The sequence below is a fragment of the Perna viridis genome, chromosome 10 (assembly GCF_037379345.1).
Source record: "Perna viridis isolate PV_CMFRI_1.1 ecotype Kerala chromosome 10, ASM3737934v1, whole genome shotgun sequence".
Classification (NCBI taxonomy): Eukaryota; Metazoa; Mollusca; class Bivalvia; order Mytilida; family Mytilidae; genus Perna; species Perna viridis.
Window position 1 is genome coordinate 19,489,135 of NC_142454.1, and position 7,019 is coordinate 19,496,153.

The window sequence follows — 7,019 nt, forward strand, 5'->3', positions numbered from 1 at the left end:
GATGCAATGGGTGAAGTATAGGAATATGGAATAATTGGTATGGATTTGTCTTTGAAATACGGAGGAATTTTGTTGGTAACGTTTTTGTGATGGAGGATGTTAGCCCAATTAATTGCATCTATACCTTTGTTGACAAACGGTAGTGGAAGAAATGATAGTTTTTCTTCATCTTGATTTTTCACACAAACAGGTTTAAAGAGTCTGTGGAAACCAATATCCAAAATGATGACAACAAGTCTGTATAATGATGAGATGGGGTCAGAAACAGGAGTGTCAAGACTTGTTTGGTAAAGGGAGTGTAGTAGAGTGAGAGGTATAGAATAAAGTTTGGTTCTTATGTGATGAATTCCAAGAGGTTTTTGTATGAAAGGAAGGAGACCATCTATGGAGGCATCATGTAATTTAGATGACGTATAGTGGCGATGGCCATGACTCCTTTCCCGTCTTGGATTTTTGTAAAATTGATTCAACGCATTGATGCGCAAGTATTGTCATCCAAAAGTGATCCCGTAATTCTGAATTGCATTTACAAAAAGGTGCAAAGTGTTCTATTGTGTCCTTGTATTCAGAGTTGCATTTTATTTTTCACAAGTTTTTGAGTCTGTCTGTGGTATACATGGCAGAGTTTTGGCTAAGAAGAAAGCGTTATGCAGCTCAGTGACACTTTTTGCCATCATCCAGCCTCGAAAGCATGTCTGTTCTGGTTCACACACATCGACAAATTGTTTAAAGTCATGACTGTTTTTCATTCGTATTGTTCATTCACTGGTGGCATAGTTCCAAACACTGTTCCGTACTATTCTCTTCCATTCATGTTTATTGGGAAAAACTTTGAGACTAACATAGTTAATAAAGTATTCGTCTATTTCATAATTCACAAATATCGCATAAATATCCGGTATATAACCATTCGTAGTATTAATGTTACTGAGGAAAGTATATAGTTAATGCACAAATAACTTTTTGGTTATAGTTCCTGGAGGAAGAGATACAAGTTTTGGAAAAAACATCAGTTTCTTTATATTAATTTCGTGAGATATGTCAATGACTCCCAGTAGTCTTTCCACCATATCCGATTATAGAGGAAAGAGGTCTACTAGATCCTAACCTACAGCACTATGGTATACATAGAGAAAGAATACTCCATTTAAGCAGGCAATGTTAGATTTTTTTTCTTATTACAGAAAACATTCCGAATAGTTTGAAAGGGTGTACAGTAAATCTTAGCTATCAAACTGATCACTCTATGACTGTACTTAATTTAGAATTTAACTCTTTCATTCAAAGAAAAGGCCTTTGGAAATTCAACAATTCTTTACTGTATGATGCTGATTATGTAAAGCTACTAAAGTAGAAAATTTGTGATATCAAAAAACAGTATTGTGCTCTTGATGTCTTCAGAAATGCTCAAGTTCCCATTCTATTACATGAACAAAAAAGATAGTTTAGAAGGAATTTTTTTCAGTACAAGAGATTGCTGAAAAATTACGAAAGATGAAAAATAATAAAAGTCCAGGCGTCGATTTCACAAAAAGTCGTAAGCGTAAAGTTGATTGTAAGTAATGACGTCACAACCTAAAATAGCATTGTGACGTCATACTTTACGGTCAATTTCACACATACGACTTTTTGTAAAATTGACGCCAGATTCTGATGGTTTTACATCTGAGTTGGAATATATTTTTGGAATGACTTAAATTTTTTTGTTGTTAGGTCAGCTGCAATTCCTTATACGTTTGTAGGTTTAAGATGATGCTCAATTGTATTATTGATTCAGATCAGACTGGTTTCATTAATGGGGTATATATTGGAGAAAATGTTAGAATCATTTATGATATTATACAATACAATTAAGACCATGATATACCTGGATTATTACTTTTGGTCGATTTTGAAAAAGCATTCGATTCTATATCCTAATTTCTCTTTTTCAGGATGGTAATTTGTCAAATTTCTTTAGTATTAGCCGTGGTTGTAGACAAGGGGGTCCTGTATCATCCTATCTTTTTATCATTTGTTCAGAGAAACTTGCACTAAAGATTCGAGAAAATGATATTAAGATTACTAGGGTAGAGCATATAAGCAATCAAAGTTTTCAGACGTCTTTGAATTGAGATCGCAATGAAAAGTCATTGCAAGAATCACTTTTAGTATATTTGATTGGTTTGCTAGTGCATAAGGACTGAATATTAACTATTCTAAAACACGATTGTTATGGATATATAGCAAGAAACTTATTCAGGTTAAAAATATTATGAAACAATGGTCTAAAATCTTACTGTAATTGGAAGAATAACTGTGGTAAAACACTTGTAGTAAAACATTTGTTATACATGTACCTGTATTGAACCATCTGATTGTCTCTCTGCCAAATCCTTCAAACAATAATTTCTCATATCAATGATATAGTGTATGAATTTGCGTGGAACTCATATACTCATCGAGTTAAACAAGATGGTTTGATCAAGGACCTTCATCAGGGGGACTCAAGATACTGGATATTAATTCAAGCTCTGAAGTCAACATGTATTAGAAACATTATCCAGAGAGATAATTTTTTCAGTTGTGGAACTGGATATATGTAAAACAAATATGTGATAAAACAATTTGTTTTGGAAAGATGTGTTCAAATAATGGGAGATACTTGTCAGAAAAAAAAGAAGTGACTGAATATTTTTTATCCAGTCCAATATGGTTAATTGATAATATATATAAAGATTGAAAACAAATGTGTTTTTAATCAGCATTGGTTTGACCATGGTATTGGATATGTAAATGATATCTTTGGTGATGATGGTTGGTTTTTTTTGTCTTTTGAATAACTACAACAATTCTATAGGCTAAAAACCACTAATTCCACTTCCCATAGGCTTCTATGCTAATTTCACAATATTCAATGGCTTCTCTGGACTTTACCTTAACTTTAACCTGCAGATGACTATATATCAGCATGATTCTACATATGTCAGCTCACAATCCTCAGAATGGCATGTGGGGTTAGCAGACTTGCAGTGCAGTACTGGTCACCGGAAGTGAAGGGTCTATAAATAGCATGGGAAATCCCAGTGTTTTCACAAGATAGGGTTATATTTAAAAATCATTATGGAGATTAGGCTTCACATCACAAGAAGCAAAATGCACCTATAAAATGTACAGAAATGTTTTTCCTTTCAGAAACTGTTTAAATTTTTTAAATAAGATGAGAACTTTTTTCACAGCACTATGAGGAACAGGGGTAATTTCTGCGTAGGACTATTTTTGCCTACGTTCCAAATGCTCATTGGTTGAATTGGTGGTCTGTAACCTAAATATAAGGCCATAGTTTTTTTTAATTTGTTGGTTTACGGATTTTTGACTGGATGAAATCCGGTCGGTCGAAAGAAAATAAAATATAAAATGGGAAAAATACATATCTACTATTATATATATTTTGAATATTTTTTTTTAATTTTCAAAGTTCCATTATCTAACCTAACATAGTTTAGAAGTGGAATACTTACAATGTATTTATTGTATGTACATGCACATCATTTATAAACACAATTCTCATTCCAAGTTTTAAGTGTTCAATAAATTCAATGTGCAATACTTAAAGAATGTTAATTTCCTCTATTTACTTTTGTATCTATAGCCTTCCTTTACAGCATGATATAGTTAATTTGAAACAAAGGTGGTAAAAGGTGACTAAAAAGTTCAGTTAAAATCAAAGTGGAAATTCTAAATTTAAAAACAGGGTTGTACAAAAATACATGTATGTACCTCTTTAATTTATTATTGAGCATTGTTTTGGTGTAAACTAGTTGTGTTGCAGAAGGCTTAGTGAAAAATAAATAATGAAAAAAAAAACCTACACAGAATTATTATTATATTATTATTATTACAAAGATTTATATAACACAATTAAATATTACACTGAGCGCTTACCTTTACACACTCATGAACACATGCACGCGTTTACCCACTAACCACTATAACGCATGCACGCGCACAAAAACAGGCACATGCACAAAAACACACAAATATACACATCATAACACATACACACTGTATTAACAATGCTTATGTATAAACAATATTAATAATAAAATATAAGAACAAGATATATAAATATAAAATATATGAAATAATATGTAAAGTTTCATTAAAATTAATTGAGTAGAAAGTTAAATGTTTCAATAAACCAATTTTAAAATATTAAAAGTCATAATAAAAATTAAAATTTTTGAAAATATACTAGTTGTACTAAGATTTTTATATGAAATTAAAAACAATTACATAAAATTGCTGTCTATAAAAGAATCAATATCATTTATTTTAAAAAAAAAATATAGAGACTTAAAAATATAGAGTATCTATTGGATATCAGATTAAAACATAAGTCAGAATCAAATTGTCAATAATAGTCAGTAAATCTTAAAACAGTTAACAGTCATATGCAAGTCTAAAAAGATGAGTTTTGACATTCCGTGATGGCGCATTTCTAAGGTCATTTGATAGACTATTCCATAACGTTGCTACAGCCTTGTCGAAACGTCTTTCGTCGTAGGTCTTGGTTCGAACACGTGCCGGTTTGATGGTACAACTGTTCACAGATCGTAAAGAACGGACCGGCTGGTATGCACTTACTAGTTCTTGCAAATATACAAGAACATTACCGTGGAGTGATTTATAAACATACAATAGGATCTTATATTGGCAGCGGTAGTTCACTGGAAGCCAATGTAAATCGAAGAGAGTAGGTGTCATATGAGCCATTTTCTTAGATCTTGATATTAAGCGGGCTCACGTATTTTGCACTCTCTGTAGCTTATTCACTAAAATAGTTGGAAGTCCATACAACAACGCATTTTGTTCCGTAATCTAGACCAAGGCTCAGTCATTATCACGGTCTTAGTCAATATCGCTGCCCTGTGGCCAGTCTAAAATTGTGACGGATGACCAGTGATGGCTAAGAGGGCCTGTTTACAATTTTTAACAAACAAGTAAAATATAATATTTAACAAAAAAAACAAATAGAAAAAAAAATATTACAAAGCTATAAGAATGATATACTGAGTTGAAACTGTCCAAAATCAAAATTTACTAAAGACTTTGAAAGTTAATCAGACGCAATACTATCGGTAAGTCTGTCGACACTGGCCCATCAGAGGAAGCTGCCGACGTGTGCACACGATACCATGATACCACGAAAGTAAAGACATGGAACTAATGGTGGTTCAATCACAGGTATAAAGTTACTACATTGTTGATAACGGCTGTATACTGGTAATCTACATCACACGGGACATCAGATACTGTACTACTACTGCCACACAGGCTACTACTACAGTCCCACAGGCGACTACTACTGCCACCCAGGCAACCACATAAACATCAGACCGTCACCTTGATCTGGCTATACACCCGGATTGGAACTCAGACTTCCAGTGATATCCGCAGCAATGAAAGAAAACACCTGTTTATCCTTCAAGGTGTAAGCTCCGAATGCCGCCAATTTAAAGCGTGCGGTCAGGTATTGATTGATTACCTGTTACACACGGTCCAATAACTGACCAGGCATTAACTTTACTTTAACATATTGTGGAAAATACCCAACAGATACTGACCACTCACAACACACAGAATTATACAAACCAATTATAAAGCCACATTAAAAGTATTTACAAGTCACATTGTGACAGAAATATCACGATATTAACCAGTTTATCAACAACTATTATATAATTAAAAACACTCTGATTTGATATTTTTCTTTCTTTTCAATTTTTTCAATTTTTTATTTACTATTTTTTTTTTGTCTCCTTGACCAAATTCCTATATAATTATAACATGAGGCTCCCAGGAGCCTGAATCACTCACCTAGTTAATTTTTACCTTTCTATGGCAATAAGTTTTACAAGAAGTTGTCTAATACTTTTGACTCAAGAAGACTTTGGTATGACTTATCATAAAGTTCATTACTTAGCTTAACAGATAAAAATGAAAATTTGACCACAGATAGATCTCATCATGCTGAACACTTTTACCCCAAGTCAGAATTTGGCTAAACCTAAAGATTTTGGAGATATATAATCGAAAATCTACAGTCTGTCCCTTCTGTTTTATTTTTAGTAACGGCGACCATGTTTTTTGACGGATCGAAAATACTTTCGTGCAAGATACCCCAAGGATATTCATACAAAGGTTGGTTCCAATTGGTCAAGAAGTATCAGAGAAGATTTTTGGAAGAAAAAAACATTAAAAATAGCAATAAAAACCTCACATGGCCTTCGGTCAGGTGAGCTAATAAAACCCGACTACATGTACATTGTATTTATATTCATTAACAATAATACAATATTGGTAATTTGAATGTATTACAGCGAGCACCAGTAAGCGATGTGAGCTCTACGGTTATTACATGTACTATCTAAATTTCCCTTAAGGTTCCCCAATATACCAACAAAAAAAGTGATGTCTCAGAAGTAACAAAAAGTGACTGTCCTTATGGAGAAAATTCACTGCTTCCATAAATCAAACAAATAAAAATATATAGGTAATGATTACTTTCAAAATAAATTCATCTTTTCTGATAGTTTCTAGTCTTTCTCTATTTTTTTAATAATCAAAAGAAGTGAATATGATGTTTTAATAGTTCGTGAAACATGTGGATGTACGCATATATTTGCTGTTCCACTGTCGCTGTTGTCAAGAACCTTACCTGCCTTGGAAAAAATATAACTCCGATTATATTATCCAAATTGAAGCATAGCTTTTCCTTGTTTGAAACTTGCAACTATCGTCTGAATTTTGTTTACATCACATAAGTGTAAAATATTCGCACCATCCGTGGAGAATTGCAATATTTTCGGTATCTGTACAGATTGATCTGACGGGCCAAAACTGAAAAGGATGTTGCTAAAGATGCCCTTAAGGGATAAAATATGTGAAATATAACGAAGTGCTATAAATTTATCAACCATTGAGAGCGAGGTGAAAGGCGGGTATGGGGTTGGAATTTTTAAAAACTTTTTTTTCTC